Below are 24,154 nucleotides of genomic sequence, written 5' to 3'. Positions count from 1 at the left end.
CATGAGGGTGAGGGACAGAGAGACAAAGAAGCCAAAATGACAAATGTGAGTTCCCTGCCCTTGTGATGGCCGGGAAAGGCCCCCTCCCCCACCCCCAAGAGATTAAGCTGGGGTAAAACCCCTGGCTCCCGGGAGCTGACTGAGAGGGGAACAGACATATTCCTCCCTGTCAGCTGTTTCAAGGGAAAAGGGAAGGGAGGTCAGGGTGCTTTTCTTCAGTGAATTTGGCGAGCAGAGCCCGCTTTGAATCTCCGATTTGGAGATTCAACACAGAAACGTGAAAGCAGAGACTGGAACACCTCCATTGAAAAGGTCATTGACTAGCACCATCTGCTGGCCAGTCTGGAAATTACATGGACAAAAACTGTTCATGGTCTCTGTATCCAATCCCTGGGAGAAAATCTGCCCCCCACCATTGAGTCCCTGGCCCAATTTGAAAACTTAAGCTGGGAAATTTTAAAGACTGAGAATAAGTTGAACCAAATAGCAAAGAAGAGCTGTGGGGGGAAAAATAGGCAAGAGAGAGAAATTGGTCATCTGAGTAAATTCACCAATATATTCAGATGCCTAGACATCAGCAAAAAATTACAAGCTATACTAGGAAACAGGAAGGGATGGCCCGGTCAAAAGAACAAACCAAACATCCTAAGGAGATACAGGATTTACTACAAGTAATCTGTGATAATTACACAACTCTCCTAAATCACTTCAAAGAATTTGTAGAAAATATGACTAAAGAAATAAAGGATATTAAGAAGACAATGGGAAAGCATAAAGTACAATTTGAAAGCCTAAAAAGAAAAGTAACAGACCTTATGGAAATGAAAGACACAATGGATGAGATTTAAAATACATTAGAGGCACATAAGAGCAGATTTGAACTGCTTAAAGTCAGAATTAGTGATTTTGAAGACAGAACATCTGAATTGGAAAAGACAAGAGAACAGAAAGAGAAGAGAATGGAAGAATTTGAGCAGAGTCTCAGGGAATTGAATGACGAGGTGAAACACACAAACATTTTCATTATTGATTTTCCAGAAGGAGAAGAGAATGGAAAAGGGGTAGAAAGAGTATCTGAGGAAATAATGACTGAAAAGTTCCCAACCCTTATGAAGGACATAAATATCAATATCCAAGAAGGACAATGCACCCTAAACAGAATAAATCCAAAGACACCTACCCCAAGATACTTACTATTCAGAATGGCAAATATCAGAGATAAACAGAAAGCAGCAAAAGAAAACTAAAGCATCACATACTAAGGAAACTCAATAAGATTATGTGCCAACCTCTCATCAGAAACCACAGAGAAGAAATTAGAACCATGTATTAAGGTACCGAAGGAGAAAACTGCCAGCCAAGAATTCTGTATCCAGCAAAGCTGTCCTTCAAAAATGAGGGTGAATTCAAAGTCTTCAGAGACAAAAATTGATAGAATATGCCACCAAAAGACTGGATTTGCAAGAGATACTAAGGGGGTGCTGCAGCCTGAGAGGAAAAAACAAGGGCTAGAGTTTAAAAATGAAGGTTATTAGTAACCTTATTAGTAAAGGATATTAGGTTATTAGTAAAGGATAAGAACACAGACAACAGAATGATATGACAACAGAGACCCAAAGGACAAAATGGATGAAGTAATTAATGCCTGTACGGTGATAACACTAAATGTTAATGATTGAACTCCCCGATCAAAAGACATAGACTGATAGAATGGATTAAAAAAAATGCTGTCCACAAGAGACCCACCTCAGATGTAAGGACACAACCAGGTTAAAAGTGAAAGGTTGGAAGAAGGTATTCCATGCAAATAGTAACCAAAAAAGAGCTGGAGTAGACCAGGTAAGTGTAAAATAACAACATTATAGTAAATGAACAATAATTACTCAGTGCAACTGGCAAATTGTTGCTGTGATCAGTATTCTGTAATTTTTTTCATATAAAATAAACACTTTTTTTAATTGAGGAGGGCTGGAGAAGAGATATATTTTTGGATACTTCATTTTTCTTTAACCATTTCTTATTCATACTCTAATTAAAATAATCTATCTGGATCAATAATGACTTAGCATGACTACTTTTGAACAAGATTTGAGTTTTTCTGCCTCATAAAATTATGAATTGGGCAAGTTGTTTTCTGCTGTAATTTATTCCAGTAAGATGTGAAGAATTCCCAAGTAGGAATTTAATGACCTAGAAAGAATGATGGCCCAAGTAGAAATTAAATAACTAAGCCAATGATTTATTTCATTCTTAGAGATTATTATGTCCAATAGAACTCTAATATAAAAATTTAAATTATGCTATAATTAATTTGTATTATATTAGAATTATTTATATTTATAAATTTTTGTTGCTATGCTATCTACTTTTTGTAACTGATTATATTAAATCTAATCTGGCTTTGCACTCATTTAAAATCTGTAATTTCTTTCAATCTATATTTCTATTTATTTTACAATTTATTTTAGGACTTTTCAATACTTAAATAAAAAGCCATTGATTATGCACTTTCGATAGATCATACGGTATGTGAATATATCTCAGTAAAACTGTTTAATAAACAAATAAATAATTGTGAAAGAATAACCAGGAATAGCAGCTGTGTACAGCAGGGGAAACAGAGAGATTGAGAGTAAGGAATTTTCTTGTTTGTCTGTTTTTCTATTAATACTATTATTATTATTGAAATAATGAAAATGCTTTAATAATGATTGAAGTGATGAATGCACAACTATGTGATTATACCAAATACCATTGACTGCACACTTTCAATAAATTTTGTGCTTTATTAATATGTATCAATAAAGCTGATTTGTTTTTTTAAAAAGTGTAAACGATTATGGTTAGTAGCAATACTTCCATATGTGTTCATCAATTTTAATAAATGTACCATACTAATGGAAGATGTTGTTAATAGGGGGAAACTTGAGAGGAGGAGGAGGCTGGGTATATGAGAATCCCCTATATGTTCGATGCAACTTTTATGTAATCTAAAACTTCTTTAAAAATAAAGAAAAAAATATTGCTTTGATTTTTGGACTTGGCGATATATGGGCTCTTTGTCACTGTTTAAAAATCTGTAATTGGTTATGATTTCTCATTCAAAACAAGTATTCATTTGCATATATCATGTTTCAATAATTTTCTATCCTTTTGCTTAAATGGCACCCCCCAAATTACGGAAGCTTCAGGCCCCACGAAACTAGGACGTGCCCTGGCACTCACTATCAATTTGAGACTGGAAGCCACCAACCTCCCTCATGACAGCTAGACCCCTCAGGGTGACTCCTCTGTCTTTTTTTTCATACCAAAGACCCTGACATAGGATCAGCCACGTACCTTGAACCAGTAATAGATGTGGAAACAACGCCCAGGCCTCTAAATCCCCCGTGAACTCTCTCCTAAACTGTTGTCTCTTTGGGGCATGGAAAACAAAAACTGGTTTCCCAAAAAATCTCCTTAAACCTCCATGACGCTAATCCTCAAGTGCTCTCTTCCCCCAACATGCCCAAGGCCCTCTGCGCACTTCTCATTTCAAATCTGAAAAGCAGAGAATTCATTATAAGACTTAATTCGCTCCTTAGACTCTCCCCTGGCTGACACACTTTGCAGCCTTAGCTCTAGAATTTGAAATTAACCCAGGCCATGCCAGACAGCCTTGCGTTCCCAGGCCGTGTCTCCCGGCGCCTCTGAATTCCATCACCTTGGAGGTTTTCTCCACCCACTGGCTCCTTGGCGAAATCCAGTCTTTCCTAGCAGGACTTGTACCAGCTCGTTCTGTTTAGCTGCTAAAGGTTTGAGAATAGCTATAAACTGAAGTCTGTCCATGCGAAAACCTCAACAGAGGCTTGTTCATTCCTCAGTCTTCAGGATTTTAGGATGGTGAGGCCCTGTCTGTTTCTGACTGAGTGGGGCTTACACCCCTTTAGAGCAGATGGATGGAACTGTCTTGCTCGAAGGTGTAGAGACTCTCTGTTTTGGGGGCTGAGCGTTGTCCATCATCAACCTCTTGTTAGTTGTCCTGGGCAACTCCAACCAACTGGAGAGTAGGTGTTGGCTGCAACTGCTGAGATTCAGGGCTCAGCCAGCTTATGAACAGCCAGTCTCTGGGACATAGATTTAATGGGTAGAGTGCTAATTATTGCAAACTGATATTTTCTGTGCATTTGGGGGCAAAAAAAAAATCCCCCCTTTTGCCCAGGACTGTGAGAACGGGTGGTTCCCTTCTCCGATCCAGGGAGAAGCCGCTGCACACCCTCCCGTGGCTGCACTAAGCTCCCAGGCTCCTCCTCCCAGCGCCCCTGCCCTGTCTCCTCTCCCGGGAGACCACTGCCACAGGCTGAAGACTCCCCAGCCCCTCCTGCTCCCTCACCCCCTGAGCCCCCCGTAAAGCTCCCACACACTTGACTCCACCTTCATGGCTGCTTCTCGGAGGACTCAAATAGACACACTCCCGTGCAACATTTGAAGATGAGGGTGCCCCTTTGGAAATAGGATCTGCGAAGGCAGACCCCAAGCCAGGCTTTGTAACGAGGGGTCCATGGACCCCCAAGCGGTCTGGGAAAAGATTGCAGGGGGGCTGCGAGCTGACCTGAAAACTCAAAAAAGCATTACTCTTGTTGGTTGTTATATGTGTTGGTGTGGGTGTGATACATTCATTAAATAATACACAGTATTGTGTGGACTTAGTAAGGGGTCCGTGGTTTTCACCTGACTGGCAAAGGGGTCCATGGAAAGGAAAGGGTTAAGAACCTGTAGCATTGTATAAAAGAAAAAAAAAAAACCAGAGTTCATAAGGACAAAGTCAAAGTGATAAAAAAAAAATAGAACCTGTAGCAGTTTGATATTATTGATGAATTCAAAAAAGAAATATAAAATTGGATTGTATTTGTAAACCGTTCTTTTCCTCTGGCGTATTAGAGTGTATTGGATTCACAGGTCACTCCTGGTACCAAGCTGTACTAGTCAGGGTTCTCTAGGGAAACAGAACCAACAGGAGATACCTATCAAGAGTAAGAGATTTTACAAGAGGCTCTCACGTGACCGTGGGGACGCACACGTCCAGGTTCCACAGGCAGGCTGCAACCAGGGGCTCCGGTGAAAGCCCAGTGAAGGTCCCTGAGTTTCTGGGAGACGTTGGCTGTCCAAAGACGAGCTGGTATTTCTCTCTGCATGCTGGGATCGCTTCCCTTGAAGGCGTTCAGCTGACTGGATAAAGCGTCACTCCTTGCTGACGGCAGTGCCCCAGGCTGACTGCAGATGTAACCAGCCCTCTGTGCAGGAAGGTCACGGGGGACTGAAGCCATACACGTCCCTGTAGTACACTTGGCCCGGTGCTTACTGACCACACAGCTGGGCACCGCTGGCCGAGGTGACGCAGTGGCCTGACCACCACAGAACCCCTGCCCCAAGCCCACCACAGGTGACCTTAGAAGAAGAGGGAATGGGGGCCCAGAGACAGGGCGCACGGGGGGAGACACGCTGAGGCCGGAGGGAGGCGTCCACCGAGAGGCGCCACGCACAGCCAGCGAGCCCAGAAGCGGGAGAGGCGAGGAAGGGCCCGCACATCCCGCACAGGGGCGCGGGCCTGCCAGCCCCTCGGGTGGGATTCTGGGAGAGGCCAGAGCCTCCGCGGTTTTAGGAAACGACCCCCTCTCCAGCTTCCGGCGCTTTCATCTGGGCTGCTTCGGTGTCCCTCACAGGGGCCCGGCATAGGCCGCTCCCCTTCGCTCTCCGGGACTCCTTAGGAACCGTCCTCCGCGCTCCGCGTGGCCGGTCACTCATCCTAGGCTCCAAGGACGCGCCCCGCTGAATCGGGGTTTGATTCGAAAACCTTAGACGAGGAATGATCCGCACAGTTGCCTTCGTGATAAGGCGGAATTCTCCAGGGAGGCCGAGCTGCCTGCAGGGCGCAGGGAAACGATTTGAATTGCAATTTCTGGGAGAAAATGTGAGCTCTGGAGGGCTCCGTGGACACGTGCATAGGTCCCGCCGCAGCTGCTGGGAACAGGAAACGCCCACGGGGCCGCGCCTGGCGGGCTGGGCGCACCCGCCCCGGCTAAGTGCCCTGGGCGCGGGGTCGTGCTGTTGAGACCACCGCTCATTTGCAGGGGGTGAGCGGCCTGGCCCCGCAGGTGCACCTGCAGGTGCTGACGCGCCGCGCGGGCCGGTCTGCGCTTTGCCCTGGGGCCGCGGGCGGTGGGCGAAGAGCCCGGGGCGGCCAGGCCCCGTGAGACAAGTGCCCGGGTGGGGTCCGGTGCGTGGCGCAGGGCTGTGGCCGCCGAGGCCGCCGCGCTCCCGGGAGCGCGCCCTGCTGTCTGCCCGTCTGTCCAGGGCGCAGCGCCCCCTCGCCCGCACCCGCCGCTCCGGGCTTCGTGGGGCCCTGGAAAGCGCCCGCTCGCTCCTGCCCACGGCCTGGCCTCGGGGCTGCCCGCAGGCGCGCTTCCGCAGCGCGCTCCTCCCCCAGGAGCACCCTCTGCACCCCCCGCCCCCGCAGGCCCCGCTCAGCCCCCAGTCCCTGGGAGACGCCTGTTCTCGCAGATGGGCTCACGTTCCCCTGAAAGCGCCTCTTTTCCTGCGGAGCAGACCCCACTGTTGATGTATCGGGTGATTATTTTGAACAATGCCTGCTTTCCCCAGCCGACCCTGAGCTCTGAGAGCACAGAGGCTCAGCTCCCCGCCTCTGGAGCCTAAAACCACGCCTGCCCAGAGCAGCGTCTCCATCGATATTGGTTGAGTGGCTGGGTTTGGATCGGATAAGGAACCGGCCAAGATGTGTAAGAGGGGAGCAGGTGTAGCTTGGTGGTTGAGCGCCTGCCTCGCACGCATGAGGTCCTGGGTTCAAGCCCCAGTGCCTCCCAGAAAATAAATAATAAAAAATAAAGCCATCCAAGGGTGAAGCTGGGGCGTGGGCCAATGCCACGCTGGCCTCCCCCAGATGGCGTAGCCCTTTGTCCCACAGCCGTGGTTCTCACTCCTGAGTCTGCCACACAACCCCTGGAGGGCCTGATAGGACACAGATCGCCGGGTTCCTTCCCCGGAGTTTCCAATTTGGCGGGTCTGGACGGGGGCTGGAATAACTTACATTTCCAACAGGCCCCCCGGTTGAGACTGGAGACTCCCGGTCCTGGGACCCCATTTCACAAACCTCTTTCCAAAGGCATCAGGCAGTTTTCGGTCCACAGCCCGCAAGAAGCATCCGAGTGTTTCCACCAGGTGCTTCTGGAACAGCCATTGTCCAGGGCTGGGCAAGCTGCTCTCACTCAGGTCCGTGGCTCTCAACCTTCACTGCGCTTCAGAACTCCCTGTGGCGAGGCCCAGGTCCCCAATTCCGAAAACGAAGTCTATGTTGATTTAGATGGGACCCTGTAGCAGTTTGATATTATTGATGAATTCCAAAAAGAAATATTGGATTATGTATATAATCTGGTCTTTTCCTCTGGGCATATGAGATTATATCAGATTACTTAATCAAGTAAACTTCTTGTGTAGGTAGCGCTTGAGTCCTGGCCCCTTGGTGGGTGGGGACTAGCAGATAAAAGGCATGGCAAAGGACACAGTGGAGGGTTTTGATGTTGGAGTTTGATGCTAAAGCCTTAAGCTGGAGCCCCAGGAATTAAACACATAGGGGAAAGAGAAGCCCCAGGAAGGGAGGAACCCGGGAAGCCTGAACCCTCATCAACGTCAGCAGCCATCCTGCTCCAACACGTGAAAATAGACTTTAGTGAGGGAAATAACTTATGCTTTATGACCTGGTATCTGTAAGCTCCTACATCAAATAAATACCCGTTATAAAAACCAACCAGTTTCTGGTATTTTGCATCAGCACCCCTCCGGCTGACTAATACAGACCCCAACATCTATACTTATTAAAACTCCTCAGGTGATCCTGAAGTACAGGCTGGTAAGGTCAGCCCCAAATTACCATTGTGACAGATCTCCATTGAGCAGGTGACTGTTTCTGAGAGCCAGGATGTGGCCCCTTACTCGACGGAAGTCTGGTACCACAGAGCACTGCTGCAGGTGAAGCAGAGCCTGTACCTTAGCCCAGACCACCATGCAGTCAGACCTGGAGACCAGAGGGTAGCAGAGACATCATGTATGCCATCAACAAGCATCTACTGTGGGGTGACTCTGTGCCAGGTACTGTGTTAGGTGCCAGGGACGTCATGATGAAGAGGACACAATTTCTACCTGGGTGCAATTTACAGGGTCAGCTGAGTTGCTGGGAACATTCCAGGAGAAGTCCAGAGGTAGAGGCTGGGGACAGTGCAGGAGAAGGGCATTGAGATGGGGAGCAGGGGCTAAAAACCCATTTGGCTTTTGGGATTGACTCACGTCTCCCACAAGGACATGTTCAAGTCCTAACCCCCGGTCCTGTCAATGGGAACTCATTTGTAAATGGAACCTTTGAAGATCCTATGAAGATAAAGCCAAACTGAATCAGGGCAAGACTTACTCCAGTATGACTGGAATCCTTAAAAGTAGAGTAGGAGAGCAGAGGAGCCAGAAGGAACCAGAGGGCCCCGTGATGGGTCGCCAGCAAATCACCACCAGAGAGCTACAGAAGTCAGAGAAGTATAATCCTGCCAACACCTTGATTTGGGGGCTTCTAGACTCCAAAACTGCGAGACAACAAATTTCCCTTGTTTAAGCCAACTGATCTGTGGTATTTGTTGCAGCAGCCCTAGCAAACTAAGACATTCAAATTTGATATATTGTGGCTGGACTGCATCATGGAGAGCTGTGATGGTTTGAGGCTTTATGGATCTCAGAAACATATGCTTTTAGAATGTGGTACCTGAGCAGAATTCTGAAGTAGAGAAAGAGACTGAATTATAAGAAGAGATTCTAAGAGGAGACCACTCTGGGGCCAGAGACATCCAGGAGAATGGACAAAAGAGCCAAAGCACTATGGTAAGGACAGCGTGTGTTCGTGGAATGGAAAGAAGACCAGGTCGGGGAGGTAGAGAAGGGCCAGCTCAGCCAGCACCAAGCTGAGGCATTACAGTTTCATTCCACATGTAAGGGAAGCCATTGGAAGATGTTAACGGAGGAGAGATGTGATATGATCTACGTTATTTTTTTTTGTTACACTCATTATAATGTGCTGCCCTCAACTCCGCCCACTACCACATATTTACAATTGACCTTACTAAACATTCTACACACACTCAGCATCAACTCCCCCTTCTCAACTCACATTGTCTCCCACCAACCTACAATCCATAGTCCGACTCCATAAGTTTACTCATCATTTTTAGTTCATATCAGTGAAACCATTCACTATTCACCCTTTTGTGCCTGGCTTGTTTTATTCAACACAAAAGTCTGTGTTGTCATGTGTTTCCCCAGTTCATTTTTTCTTACAGCCAAATAGTATTCTGTGATAAACAACACTACCTTTTGTTTATCCATTCATCAATTGATGGGTACTTAGGTTGTTTCCATCTTTTAGCAACTGGGAATAATGCCACTATGAACATTGGTGGGCAAAAATCTGTGGATTTATGTATTTTTTAAGATCACCCTGGCTGCTGTGCAGAGAATGGAGTGTGAAGGAGGAAGGGGGCAGTAGATCTACCAGAAGGCTGGTGTCCTTTCCAGTCCTGAGGCAGCACCCAGCATCCAGCACCCACGTTATCTGTGGCAGGACTGCTGGGTACACCCAGTGAGGTTTTCCCTGGATCAGTCTGGTGGAGGGATTTGGGGCATTATTCCTGGCTCAGTACCCACAGCCCAGATCTCCAGCCCCCCCAAGATGGTGGGAGTCCCCCAACATCCTTTAAATAACCGCCTTTTCTGCTTGAAGCAGCTGGAATTGGTTTCTCTTACTTGCAATAGAGAACTCTGACTAATATGGCCAAGCCTCTTGAAATCAATAACGTCAGACCATGCACAGGAGGACTGCAGGAAGCTAACGTAGGAGGACCTTGGTACGGGTTGACATCTTCAAGTCCTGACCCCCTGGTCCTGGGAATGTCACCTCATTTGGAAATAGGGTCTTTGAAGATGTGACTGGTTAAGACAAGGCCACATTGAGTCAGGATGGATCCTAATCCATTATGCCTGGAGTGATGATAAGAAGGGAAATATTTGGAGGCAAAACCAGGAGAAGGCCACGTGAAGAAGAAGGAGGGAGAGACACATCTACAAGCCAAGGAACGCCAAAGATTGCCAGCAAATCGACAGAAGCCGGGAAAGGCAAGGAGGGAGCACAGCCCTGCCCACACCAGGATACCAGACTTCTCACCTCCAGAACTGAGAGAACAAGTTCCTATAATTTTGGTTCCTAGGCAGCCCTAGGAGACTCAGGCAGACCTTGTTCTTATATTTGTCTGATATTTTGTGAGCCCCTACTACTTTGTGCCAGGAACTTGACTATATATTGGCAACAAAAATGCAATCAGGCCACAGGAAGCTCCCTGCTGGCTGGAAGCAGACTGGTAAACAAGTAATCAGGAGGCAAGTACTGTAGAGCATGGAGGAGGATAGAAGAGCATGGAGGAGGACAGAGGGGGATGGAACAAGAAGGAGGAGCACAGAGGAGCATGACGGAGGAGGAGCACAGAGGAGGATGAAGGAGAAGGAGCACAGAGGACCATGAAGGAGAAGGAGCACAGAGGAGCATGATGGAGGAGGAGCACAGAGGAGCATGATGGAGGAGGAGCACAGAGGAGGAACACAGAGGACCATGAAGGAGGAGGAGCACAGAGGAGCATAGAGGAGGATGAAGGAGGAGGAACACAGAGGACCATGAAGGAGGAGGAGCACAGAGGAGCATAGAGGAGGATGAAGGAGGAGGAGCACAGAGGACCATGAAGGAGGAGGAGCACAGAGGAGCATAGAGGAGGATGAAGGAGGAGGAACACAGAGGACCATGAAGGAGGAGGAGCATCAAGGAGCATAGAGAAGGATGAAGTAGGAGGAACACAGAGGACCATGAAGGAGGAGGAGCACAGAGGAGCATAGAGGAGGATGAAGGAGGAGGAACAGAGGACCATGAAGGAGAAGGAGCATCGAGGAGCATGACGGAGGAGGAGCACAGAGGAGGATGAAGGAGGAGGAGCACAGAGGACCATGAAGGAGAAGGAGCACAGAGGAGCATGACGGAGGAGGAGCACAGAGGAGCATGACGGAGGAGGAGCACAGAGAAGGAACACAGAGGACCATGAAGGAGGAGGAGCACAGAGGAGCATAGAGGAGAAGGAGCACAGAGGACCATGAAGGAGGAGGAGCATCGAGGAGCATAGAGGAGGATGAAGTAGGAGGAGCACAGAGGACCATGAAGGAGGAGGAGCACAGAGGAGCATAGAGGAGGATGAAGGAGGAGGAACACAGAGGACCATGACGGAGGAGGAGCACAGAGAAGGAACACAGAGGACCATGAAGGAGGAGGAGCACAGAGGAGCATAGAGGAGAAGGAGCACAGAGGACCATGAAGGAGGAGGAGCATCGAGGAGCATAGAGGAGGATGAAGTAGGAGGAGCACAGAGGACCATGAAGGAGGAGGAGCACAGAGGAGCATAGAGGAGGATGAAGGAGGAGGAACACAGAGGACCATGAAGGAGGAGGAGCATCGAGGAGCATAGAGGAGGATGAAGTAGGAGGAGCACAGAGGACCATGAAGGAGGAGGAGCACAGAGGAGCATAGAGGAGGATGAAGGAGGAGGAACACAGAGGACCATGAAGGAGGAGGAGCACAGAGGAGCATGACAGAGGAGGAGCACAGAGGAGCATGACGGAGGAGGAGCACAGAGGAGGATGAAGGAGGAGGAGCACAGAGGACCATGAAGGAGAAGGAGCACAGAGGAGCATGACGGAGGAGGAGCACAGAGGAGCATGACGGAGGAGGAGCACAGAGAAGGAACACAGAGGACCATGAAGGAGGAGGAGCACAGAGGAGCATAGAGGAGGATGAAGGAGGAGGAACACAGAGGACCATGAAGGAGAAGGAGCATCGTGGAGCATGACGGAGGAGGAGCACAGAGGAGGATGGAGGAGAAGGAACATAGAGGATGATGGAACAAGAAGGAGGAGCACAAAGGAGCATGAAGGAGGAGGAGCATGGAGAATGGAAGAGCACAGAGGAGGATAGAAGAGGAGGAGCATGGAGTAACAGAGGAGCATGAAGGAAGAAAAGAGGAGCATGGAGGAGCACGTTGGAGCATGAAGGGGGAAGGGGCACAAAGAGGATGCTCTCCCCTGAGGAGAGCAAGACTGAGCTCCTGTAACACTGGACCTTCAGTCCTTTCACTGAAACTATCTATCAGCCCAGGTATCATTGTGACACACACACACACACACACACACACACACACACACAAAGATGTATCGAAGTTCTTGCTTCACTTGGCAATTCAATGCTTGCCTTTACAGAGACCCAAGTGGATTAATATCCCTTTTGGAGTTTGTATGACGCGATGGAGGTTTGCTTTCTATTTCCTCTTCTACAGAATATGAAAGTTTGAAAATCTATGATGCCTCAAAATACAAGAGTGCCACAGACGTGCAGCTACCCCGACGTCCTGATGTCTCCCCTGAGCCCACGTTGTCACGCAGGCGGGCCTGGTGGCAAGGGCCGCTGACACCTGGGCGGCTGAGCGGGGTAGGTGTGGCAGTCGGAGCATACAGCCACCTGCGCTGACCAGAGCGGGTGGAGAATTGGGTTCCACCATCCCTATCATCCTTGGGGGTGGGAGTCCAGTCCGGGGAGGGGCGATACCTAAAGCGGTTGGGGATACCTTCGTCTGAATGCCAGTGGAGCCCCAGGAGCTGCGAGGAGTTCCTGGAGTCACAGTCCAGCTCCCTGGCAGGCTCTGGGCCAGCCGTCAGCGCTCAGCGCCCCGGAGCAGAGACCCAGCAACGGGCTCTGGTCTAGGGGGCTCCGAGGCAGGAGTGCCCAGAGCCCTAGCCACAGGGGCCCATCCCAGGAGCAAGGGCGAAGGGCAGCCTGGGCTGGGCCGGGAGCTTGCTCTGTGCCGGACGCCTCCTGCCCCTCGCCCCGCGTGACCCTCCCCACACCCGGAAGGGGAGTTCTTCGTGACCCTCTCTTACAGGGGAGGACCTGCAGGCTTGGACAGGTGCCAGAGCCACCGCAGTCTCCCAGCCTGCCCAGGGGTGGCCCCACAGGCCGCAGGTGAAGCCCCTGGGCCTCCAGGTACCAGGAACCTCTCCCAGGAGCAAGATTAACTCCAGCCTCGGCCAAAGGGCGGAGAGATTCTCCCGAAATTTACCTGTCCTGCCAGCACTGGTCGAGGAGCCCCCCGGGCAGAGCGCGCAGGTGCCTGCCCTCATTATGCAAGCGGAGCAAAGGCTCGGCGCTAACAGACAGGAGGTAACGCTTAAAGGAAGAGCTCAAGGCCTACATTTCTTCTTTCCCAAATATATGAAATAAATGCTCGCATGGCAATCCTTTCTATCTGATGTTTCAACACACTGCGGATTATCTCATTCTTCTCAGGGTCAGAAGTTTTCTAAAATGTTATTCTGCTGGGTCTTCAGAGTCATTTTGTAAGTTCTTTTTTTTTTTTTTTTGGTGGGGGCAGGCACCAGAGATTAAACCCTTAAACCCGGGACCTTGTACATGGGAAGCAGGCGCTCAACTACTGAGCTACATCTGCTCCCCCATTTTTTTTTAACATTCTGCAATTCTTAATTAGCAGCAACAAATGGCTCATGTTTCCTGCAGTGTCCTCAGATGGCATGAAAACTTCATGTGGCAGGAGTAAGCCAGAGGACGCAGCTGCGGCTCCGGCCTCGGAGAGGCTGACTTCCTGGGGGTGCAGTTGGAGCAGACCCCTGGAGGGAGTGGGGGTGGGCTTCCAGCCAGGGCGTGGCAGGTGCAGCCAAGACGGGGGCCTCAAGGGCCGTTCCGTGTCCAGACTCCTGACCCCTTCTCCGAACCAGTGGGAGAGAAGCAGGCACCTTGGGGCATGGCCCACCACAGCCCAGCTCCCCAGCAGCCGGGAAGCCAGGGCCCAGCGCCGCGGGGGCTCGAGGAGCAAGGACAGCCCGTGGGGGTGGGCAGGCCCGCCCAGGGGGCCGCAGGGGACAGCGGCCAGCCCCGGGCAGCCCTGGCAGACGTGAAGCCTCGTAGCCACAGCTACGGGGAGGGCCAAGGCCTCGTAGCCACAGCAGCAGGGCCGGGTGGGGCAGGGGTGCCCGGAGGAGGGCCAGAGGATGCAGGCGCAGGGGTGAGCCTTGGGCCCGACGAGGCCCCGCTGGCGTGGGGTGTGAGGGCCGGCGGGCATGCTTCCAGAGCAGACCCTGGCCCTCCCGGAGGGTGGGGCCCTCCAGACCTGGGGCGGGTACCCCTTTCTTCCATGCCATGTCCGTGCGCCTCAAGCCCAGCTGTGTCGGAGAGCCCCCACATCCAGGCCTGGTCCCCAGGGCGTGCCTCTGGGGCGCCGGCGTCCGACCTCTCCCACGTGGGTCAAGCAGGGTCAGAGCTGAGCACCTCCACCCCCGCGGGCCTTACAAGGGAAGGAGCCGGGAACCCCACGGTGGGGTCCCCAGGTGGCGGTGGATGCCGTGCCCGCCTTTGTGGGGTCGGGCGAGGCTGAGCACCGGAACGAACACGCGAGCTCTGCGGGGCGATGTGACACCAGGTCTCAGCACGGCAGGGGTGGAGCAGCTCGTGCTTTCCAACCACTGAATAAAAGAGACGTCACTGCCCTTTCACTCCATCAAGATGCGTTTGCCCAGGCCAGGCCCGAGGATTTTTTTTAGAGCTTGCCATTTCCTGGCAGGCCAAAGAGCCCAGGGTTTTGAGCAACAATGGAATTTTGCGGAGGAGACTGAGGCCGACTCACCTTGCTGCAAGATGAAACAGATCACCAACACAACCTGCCTCCAGGCGAGGGAGAGGGGCAACGAAGAGCGGACGACGATGGCGAGTTCTTAAATATTTAGAATCCTGATTGTCTGCTAGGTGAAATAATTTTGCTCTATTTTTAAACACCATTGAAATGAAAACTCAATTAATATAGACTCAAATTTGAAAGAAAAAAAAAGCACCGATATTCACAATGAGCTGACAAGCTAATTAATACATCTGAGCAGAGAAAGGGAACCATTGAAACAGATTGGAAACGGTGGGATCTCATTCATTGAGGGAAAAAGCAACTGAAATCTTCTTGCACAAATTAATTAAATTTATAAGGCTCCCAGAATGCCTGTTGTTCTGACTTCCTGCCGAGTCCCGGATGGGCTAACATTGCCTCCCCACCAAAAAGGATTTCTAAAATGCATCCTGAAAATATGCCGTTGGACCACTGTTGAGAGTCCCCAGGACATAAGCCTAAAGGTCATTCAAAAAATGAGGCCGGCCCGTCCCTGGCGTCCGCTTCTCACAGCAGCCGTCCACCCACGCTCTCCAGGCAGGGCAGGCGCTGTGCTCCACCCTGATGTCTTGGCTGGCCAGGCCGCCCTGACAAGCCCAGCGGTCCTGGAGGCTAGACGCCCAACGTTTTGGCAAGACCATCCTTTCTCCGCAGAGTCTGTAACGTTCTGGCTCTGGCTGCATCCTCAGGGTTCCTTGGTATTTTAGATTGCTAAAAGGTGGGAAAGCAATATACCAGAAATGGGTTGGCTTTTACAATGGGGATGTATTGTTAAAGCTTACAGTGCTGGGGCCATGAAAATTTCCAAATCAAGGCAGCATCAGATGAGGCTTTCTCCCCAAAGACCGGTGCCGGTGACCCTGGGCTCCTCTGTCAAGGGGAAGGCACATGGTGGCACGCCCCTTCTCCAGGCGTCGTCACTTTCAGCTTCCTGGCTTCTGTGGCTTCCTCTCTCAGCGTTCATAGGCTTCTCTCTGTGTTTCTCTCCGTATCCATCCCGAGGATAAAGGACTCCAGTAAGAGGACTAAGACCCACCCTGGGGCATGCCTTACTGAAGCGACCTAATCAAAAGGCCTTAACTGAAGTGAGCTAATCAAAAGCTCCCACCAGCAACAGGGTCACACCCAGGAATGGGTCAGCTCGAAGGACACCCTTTGCTGAGGTCCATCCAGCATCAAGCTGCCACACTTGCCTGCGCCTCGGCCTCCAGTCACCTGGCAACCGCCCACTCCTCACGTCTTCTGGCTCCTCCCTCAGGCCTTCTCTGACTTCCAGTTTCTGGTTTCTTCTCTTTATAAGGCCTCCAGTCATATGGATTAATGAGCTAGTTGGCCCACCCTAGCTGAAAATAACATCTTGCAAAGGTCCCGTTGACGTGAGTTTGCACCTGCAGGAACACAGATGAAGATTTAGAACCTGTCTTTTGTCGAGGGTACATAATTGAACCCACCTCACCAGGCCGCTGTGACGCCATAGACAGAGACAAGCAGGGTGTCGGAGCGGACGGGTGGGAGGGGCCTCTCAGCTCCTTTTCTCTCATGTCCCAGGGAGGCTTCCTGCCCAGCCCGTGCCGGGACCAGGTTCCAGATCCGAGGCGAGGTCTGCAGGTGGTCTTGGATAGAACCAGGAATTCAGGCATAATCTGGTTAAATCAACCTTTAGAGAAGAGCCTCCCAAAGGTATCCAAAATTGACTTTGAAAAATACATTGCTCTTGCTTTGCAAAATCACCTGGGCTGGTGAGGATTTGTTCATATACTTTTGGTCAAAATAACAAAAACCCACATAAGGGGAAAAAAAAAAAAAGAATTTTCTGGAAGACTAATCTAAGGAAAATTGAATAGCAGGGCTCTGAGAAGAGGAGCACGCCAGCTCCAGGCCTGTGGCAGGAGATCCTGCAGCTGCCCTCTGGAGCTCTGCTCTACAGGGGCCCTCACGCCCACCTCCGCGGCTTTGGGCTTCCCAGATCGAATCTCAGCTGAGAAGGGGACAGGTCCGGGGTGGGCCAGATGCCACCCTTGCCCAGTGACCTGGCACAACCTGGCCAGCAGGCCCCAGCCCGGGGTGGGGAGGGCTGCACAGCTGCCCCCATCCCTGTCCACCCTGGTCAGCAGGGCAGGGAAGCCCAGCAGGCCCCACACCGTTATGTCTTTGGTCCCAGGAGAGGTGTCCCTGGCCTGGCTTGCTCTCACCCCTAACCCCAAATCCTTCCCAGCAACTCCCAGTAAAGTCTACCAATGCCCCAAGTCAGAGCCCAGCAGTCCTGCCCCTGGGCTCGCGCAGCCCCTCGCTCCCGCCCCTACTGGGCGCGGAGGACAAGCCTAGCCTCTGCTTCCTCTAGGTCTCCTGCAGTGGCTCCTGTCTCTTCGCATCCGTCCTCCACCTGCTTTCCAAATGATCTGTCCCACCCGCACACCTCCTCGGGCCATTCCGCTGCTCACACAGTCCAGGGACCAGAACACGCTTCCAGAAGGAAACAAGGCACCCTCTGAAGCCCCCAGGCTCCTTGGACATTGCCTCTCCTCCCAGAAAACTTGCCGGCCCAACACCCTGCACCCACCCAAGTTAAGGACCCCCACTCTGTGCCCCTGTAGATCCTGGGCATAGCCCTATCAGGGCACACAGCTCCTGTTAGAAACACAGCGTGCACCCTGTCTCGCGGGCCGTCAGCCTTGGAGGCACAGAGCACAGCTTGATTTTCGTTGTGTGGCCTCCAGCATCCAGTCTAGTGCCTAGGCCCAAAACCAAAGCTCCAAAGACAAGGCCTTTGGATAAAAGAATGAATAAATGAACGAACAGATGAAGGACCGAATTAATAGCTGGCTAATGTCAGGTCGAGCTTCTCCACAAAATTCCACGCTTTTGCCACCAGAAAGGCGTCCTGTGAAACTCCTTTCCTACTCACACGCCTGGCGCTGGCGCAGTGCGCCGGTCCCCAGGCCAGGCGCTCCCGCGGTCCCCTCGGCCGAGCCGCGCGGGGCTGCGGACCGTCCGCGGAGTGGCACCCTCTTCTGATTGGTGCAGAGGCCGCTGTGGCCCTGAGGGCGGCGCCTGGCTCACCAGGTGGAGGCAGCCCACCCTCCAGGGCTGGAGCTCGGCAGCTGCTCAGCCGGGGGCCGTCCCCAGCCTGAGGGGTCCAGGAACGTGCTGCCTCCTCGGGAAACTGAGCACCACTCACCCCACAGGGGTGAGAACATTCTCCTCCTTAGCACGTGAGGAGCAGGTGGCAGAACCTGGGTTCTCTCCAGCAAGGCGGTCTTGGTCATCAGTGGACACCCCTGACGAGGCTAGAGACCCCCTTAACGCTCTCTTTGCACTCTTTTCTATTCCCGCCCTAAGAGTAATTACATTGCTCTCCCTGCTCTTTCTTTTTAAAGATTTATTTATTTATTTATCCCCCCTCTCCCCCCGCCCCGGTTGTCTGTTCTCTGTGTTTATTTGCTGCATGTTCTTCTTTGCCCGCTTCTGTTGTCAGTGGCACGGGAATCTGTGTCTCTTTTTGTTGCGTCACCTTGTTGTGTCAGCTCTCCGTGTGTGTGGCATCACTCCTGGGCAGGCTGCACTTTCTTTCGCGCTGGGTGGCTCTCCTTATGGGGCGCACTCCTTGCACGTGGGGCTCCCCTACGCGGGGGACACCCCTGCGTGGCAGGGCACTCCTTGCGCGCATCAGCACTGCACATGGGCCAGCTCCACACGGGTCAAGGAGGCCCGGGGTTTGAACCGCGGACCTCCCACGTGGTAGACGGATGCCCTAACCACTGAGCCAAGCCCGCTTCCCTTCTCCCTGCTTTTATTGCATGCTGTCTATGTCAGCGCCAGACTGTAAATTCATAAGGTACAACAACTACAGGTACCTTGCCCACTGCTGCTACCAGGGTTGGTGCTTGAGAGGTGCAGCGAAAGGAAGGAAGGACGGAGGAGAGGAGAGAGGGAGGAAGAGAGGAGGGAGGGAATGTCTCTAACCTCGGTTTTCTCATCTGCAAAAGCGGGCCCCTCGCGGGGTGGCTTTGGCGATTGGCTGAAGCACCTACGTGCACCTCCACCTGTCTTCCCGGGGCCGGTACTGACACTGCGGGACTTCACGTGAACATCTGCTGGCACAGCTGTCTCCCCCTCGGCCTGTGTGTCTCCAGGGTTTCTCTCCTCCCGTGTCCCTCGTGCTGGCATCTGGCGCAGAGCACACGGTTAAACTTCCCCGTGGACCCCTCCCTGGCTCAGGGGTGCTGAGGCCTGGTGCACACTTGGCAGGAGGGGCCCTGGCACAGGCACCCCCCAGGATGGCCGCCGCCGGCACCCCAGGCCCCAGCCCAGCCCTGAGCAGCTAACGAGAAAGAGGGGAGCAGTGTGGAATCAGAACAGAGCCGCTGCCAGGGCAGGAAAACCAACCGCGCCGGGCTCGGGGGCCCACCTTCTACTTTGCATAAATTTGCATCCCTGGCTCCGAGGACCTCATTCTGCGGTGCACGAAGGGGCAAAGCCCCCAACACGGGGTGGTGTGGCCTCACCCCCAGGCCTCCCTCCTAGGAGGAGGGCGTCTGCACTGGGTGATTTTTCTCCAGCTGGTTCACCTTCCTCCTGATGGCAGGTTTTGCCCTTGCATCCCCGGTTTTGCCATCACTAATGACAAGGTGCATTGCTCCCCACCTACCCACCCCTACCCTGGCCTCTTGGGCATGAGGAAGGATCTGGAAGTTTCAGAAATGGAGATTTGCCACCCGTCCCGCAGACTCAAGCCCTTGTGCACCTTTCCACTCCCGGAGGGCTGCCAGCCGAAGGCAGAGGCCGCTTCCCCCAGGCCTGCTCTCTGCAGGGACCATCTGCTGCACATCCCTCCCCTCCTAATTCAGCCCCCTCGGGCAAGCCCCCTCCACCAGGCATTGCTCCATGTGCCACTGCCTTGGGGGCCCCAGCCCCACCTGCTCTCGTGGGACCCCAGCCTCTGCTCTCCCAGCCCCTGGCACAGGCGCAGTGTCGCGGTTTTCAGAATCTGGTTCTTTGCCCCCCTGTCTGCCACCAGGTGCAGTGGCTGGAGGGCAGGGATCGTGTCTTGCTTGACTTTGTAGCCCAGGGCCCAGCACGATGCCTGGCACAGAGTAGGACCTCAGAACACGGTTTTTGAACCAGTGATGGAACTCTTGAACACCGAAGTAAAAATCACGGTTAACATAGTGTCCGGCTTCTCCTGGGACATTTCCATCTCAGCGGGAGACCTGGCAGTGCGGCCCAGGAAATTAGCTCGATATTAGAAAGGTAGACCAGCTAAGACTCGCCCAAGCTGTTTGAGGGAATTCCATGACTCAGTCTTGGTCAGAGGATAAGGGCAAAAGAATTATCCCAAGATTGCGGCTTCTCCAGCGGAAGTGGGAGAGTTCATATTTTTAGCACGTGTGTCGGTGAGGGATGATATGGTGTGATGGCTTGATGCTGGATGGACCCCAGGAAATCATGTGCTTCGAGCTAATCCATCCCTGTGGGGGAGACTCTGTTGTAGGTGGGAACTTTAGGGAACTTTAGTTAAGATTAATTGATGCAGTTAACTGGTGAAGTAAGGCGTGACCCAGGATGGGTCTTAGCCCTCTTACTGGAGTCCTTTAAAAACAGGACAAATACAGAGAGGGAGACAGAGAGGAACCCACAGAAACCAAGTGAGGCAGCCACGACAACCAGGACTGAAAGCCACGAGACCGAAAGCCACTGAAAGCGGTGCCGCCACGTGCCTTCTCACTCGGCCGAGGAGTCCAGCATCACCACAGCTGGTCTTCAGAGAGACACCATCACCTGATGCCTAGTTTTGGAAATTTTCATGGCCTCAGAACTGTAAGATTTTTTTTTAAACTAAACTTTATTTCACCTTCAAAAAATAAAATAACAGACAAAAGGTAGTTTAACAAATTATGGAAGGATTACTTTTAAAAATTCTGTCCAGGCACATTTATCCTATTGAATCCTAACACCAAACTCAATTGTTTATCCAATGTTCAGAAAGATAAATAAATATAGCATGGATTGGTTAAATGACATGACCAAGATGTCTTTGTTAATGAAGAAAATGAAGAAAGAAATGTTTGATCCTACTCACTTCTCAAAACGAAATAAATGTTCTTTATTTGTTTTAACCTTTAACATTGAGATAGTACCTTCTTCACCTTTGCTATGAAGGAACTGTAAGCATTTCAGCTAATAAATCCCCATTGTAAAAGCCAACCCATAAAAACAAAACTTGATAATATTTTTCATTTTTATTAATACACCAATTTATTTTTACTCTATCTTAGTATTCTAAATTAGTATGTATATTTCTAATCTTTAAACCCATCACTGTATTTCATTTTCCTATTAATTGCATTTGGCAATATATTAGACTTCATTGTTGAAGAAGTTTTGGACCACAGAGAGGTTCGTCTCTGACAGGGAAGGAACACTGGTGTGGGGTGTTATTGATGGGGGGGGGCACGTGGTTGGGAGGGAGTTCTCCAGGGCATGTATACAGGGCACATAAAAATGTTATGATGTATGTTGGGTATTTTCATAGTAGTTACAGTTACAAACGACAACTGAGGGAATGCTGAGTTCCTACTAAGGGGAGCTCTGTCACATTCCCCAGTGGAACAGCAATAATCCCCCAAGTGCAACGGCAAAGACCAAAAAGGAAGGATGGTCCAACAATGAGCCCTTGATACTGATGACTACGCTTATGAGGCTGTGTGCCTAAAATTGAACTAGGCCTAGAATTGCAGAGTGCCTAAGAGTTACCTCCTGAGAGCCTCCATGTTGCCCAAATGTGGCCACTCTCTAAGCCAAACTCAGCACGTAAATGCAATACCTTCTCCCCAGCATGGGACATGACTCCCAGGGATGAGCCTCCCTGATGCCAAGGGATTGCTACCAATCACTAACTGGTGATGCAGCTAGAAAGAGACCTTGATGGGCGGCGGACTTGGCCCAGTGGTTAAGGTGTCTGTCTACCACATGGGAGGTCCACGGTTCAAACCCAGGCCTCCTTGACCCATGTGGAGCTGGTCCATGCACAGTGCTGATGCGCACAAGGAGTGCCATGCCACGCAGGGGTGTCCCCCACGTAGGAGAGCCCCACGTGCAAGGAGTGTGCCCCATAAGGAGAGCTGTCCAGCGTGAAACAAAGTGCAGCCTGCCCAGGAATGACGCCACACACTCGGAGAGTTGACACAACAAGATGACGCAACAAAAAGAAGCACAGATTCCCATGCCGCTTACAACAACAGAGGCGGACAAAAAAGAAGACACAGCAAATAGACAAAGAGAACAGACAACCGGCGGGGGGGGGAGGGGGGGAGAAGGGGAGAGAAATAAATAATAAATAAATCTTAAAAAAAAAAAAAAGAAAGAGACCTTGAATAAAAGGGTCAACTCAGACCAGCAGAATATCTCAGCCTACATGTAGGGTCATGTGTTAAAAACTGCTTTTTGACCTTGAATAAAAGGGGAAATGACAAAGAGAAATGAGTTTATATGGCTAAACGTTTTCAAAAAAGAGTCAAGAAGTCATCAGAGGGGTCATGCTATGCACGCCTCAGCAGGACCCCAGAAACAGCCCTAGGTAATGGTTCTCCTGAAGACTACAGAGACCCACAGGGTATATGGTCATGGCAGATGAATTTTGACTTCTGTGCCATGTCAATGGGCCCTACTTTGGAATTTGTGCTCCTGAGAGTGAATGGAGCTGGACTCAGATATGACCTTTCTACACATGCCTCTTCTGTCACTTTTATTGAAACTGTGGTTGGTGCTAGGGACGGCATATACTCAGGGGACTTGAATCTCTAGACCTCCCATGTGCCAGCTGGGCCCTGAACCTCAGCAGAGTTGCAACCCCTACTCTGGTTCGTTGGACTTACCCAGGTCAGCTAACAGGGAGGTGAAGATGGTCAACCACCACACCAGGAAATCAAGAGTGCCTACAGGGAAGTGGACTTGGCCCAGTGGTTAGGGCATCGTCTACCACATGGGAGGTCTGCAGTTCAAACCCCAGGCCTCCTTGACCCGTGTGGAGCTGGCCCATGTGCAGTGCTGATGCACGCAAGGAATGCCGTGCCACGTAGGGGTGCCCCCCGTGTAGGGGAGCCCCATGCGCAAGGAGTGCGCCCCATAAGGAGAGCCACCCAGTGCAAAAGTGCAGCCTGCCCAAGAATGGCGCCGTGCACATGGAGAGCTGACACAGCAAGATGACGCAACAAAAAGAAACACAGATTCCCGTGCCACTGACAACAACAGAAGATGACAAAGAAGAACATGCAGCAGATAGACACAGAGAACAGACAACTGGGGAGGGGAGAAGAGAAATAAATAAATAAATCTTTTTAAAAAAAAGAGTGCCTACAACTGTAAGCAAAAGAATTGCATCCATCAGCCATGTGGAATCTAAGCCCCCTCTTGATCTAGAGGTGGAGTGGACATCACCATCCCAGGGTCCACAGACTGGAGGAATAAAATATAGATTAGAATAGACTTACTGATATTCTACTATAAAACTATTGTGACTAGTAATAGAAGAAATTGTGTCATTGACATGGAGAAAGTGGCCACAGTAGTTGCTGAGGGCAGCGAGAGAGAAGAAGAGATGTGATGAGGGGGTATTTGGACTAGGAGTTGTCCTCAATGATACTGCAGGGTCGGATGCTGGACTTTATATATCCTGCCTTAACCCACTGAATGTTCTGGGGGAGAGTGCGAACTACAGGGTAAACTATTATCCACGTGGTGCAGCAGTGCTCCAAGACGTGTTTGCCGAGTGCGATGAGTGTGCCACGATGATGGGGAGGTTGTTGGTGTGGGAGGAGTGGGGGGGGGGGAGTATACGGGAACCTCTTATGTTTCTTAAAATGTAACCTTTTTTGTGATGTATGTATCTTCAAAAAATACAATTTACAAAAATGATGGGGTTGGGGGGTGGGGAGTGGGTTATATGGGAACCTCTTAGGTTTTTTGTTTTGCTTTGTTTTTAACATTTTTAAAAATTTATTTCTCTCCCCTTCCCCACCCCCCTCCCCATCCCCCACCCCACCCCCGTTGTTTGCTCTGTGTCCATTCACTGTGTTCTTCTATGTCCGTTTCTATTCTTGTCAGCAGCATGTGGAATCTGTGTCTCTTTTTGTTGCATCATCTTGCTGCATCAGCTCTCCATGTGTGTGGCACCATTCCTGGGCAGACTGCACTTTTTTTGTGCTGAGTGGCTCTCCTTAAACGGGGCACACTTCTTGCATGTGGGGCTTCCCTACGGTGGGGACACCCCTGCATGGCACAGCACTCCTTGTGCGCATCAGCACTGCACGTGG

The 24,154-nt window shown here is 51.1% G+C and overlaps 1 protein-coding gene across 1 annotated transcript in view; it reads left to right on the top strand.

Annotated features, from left to right (window-relative positions):
• The window catches only part of FAM124A (family with sequence similarity 124 member A), a 171,062-nt gene that overhangs the window by 125,238 nt on the left and 21,670 nt on the right, over positions 1–24,154 (top strand). The window lies entirely within an intron of this gene.

The sequence above is a fragment of the Dasypus novemcinctus genome, chromosome 15, assembly GCF_030445035.2.
Source record: "Dasypus novemcinctus isolate mDasNov1 chromosome 15, mDasNov1.1.hap2, whole genome shotgun sequence".
NCBI lineage: Eukaryota > Metazoa > Chordata > Mammalia > Cingulata > Dasypodidae > Dasypus > Dasypus novemcinctus.
The sequence above is the reverse complement of the archived record's forward strand: the minus strand, read 5'-3'. Positions and strand labels throughout refer to the sequence as shown.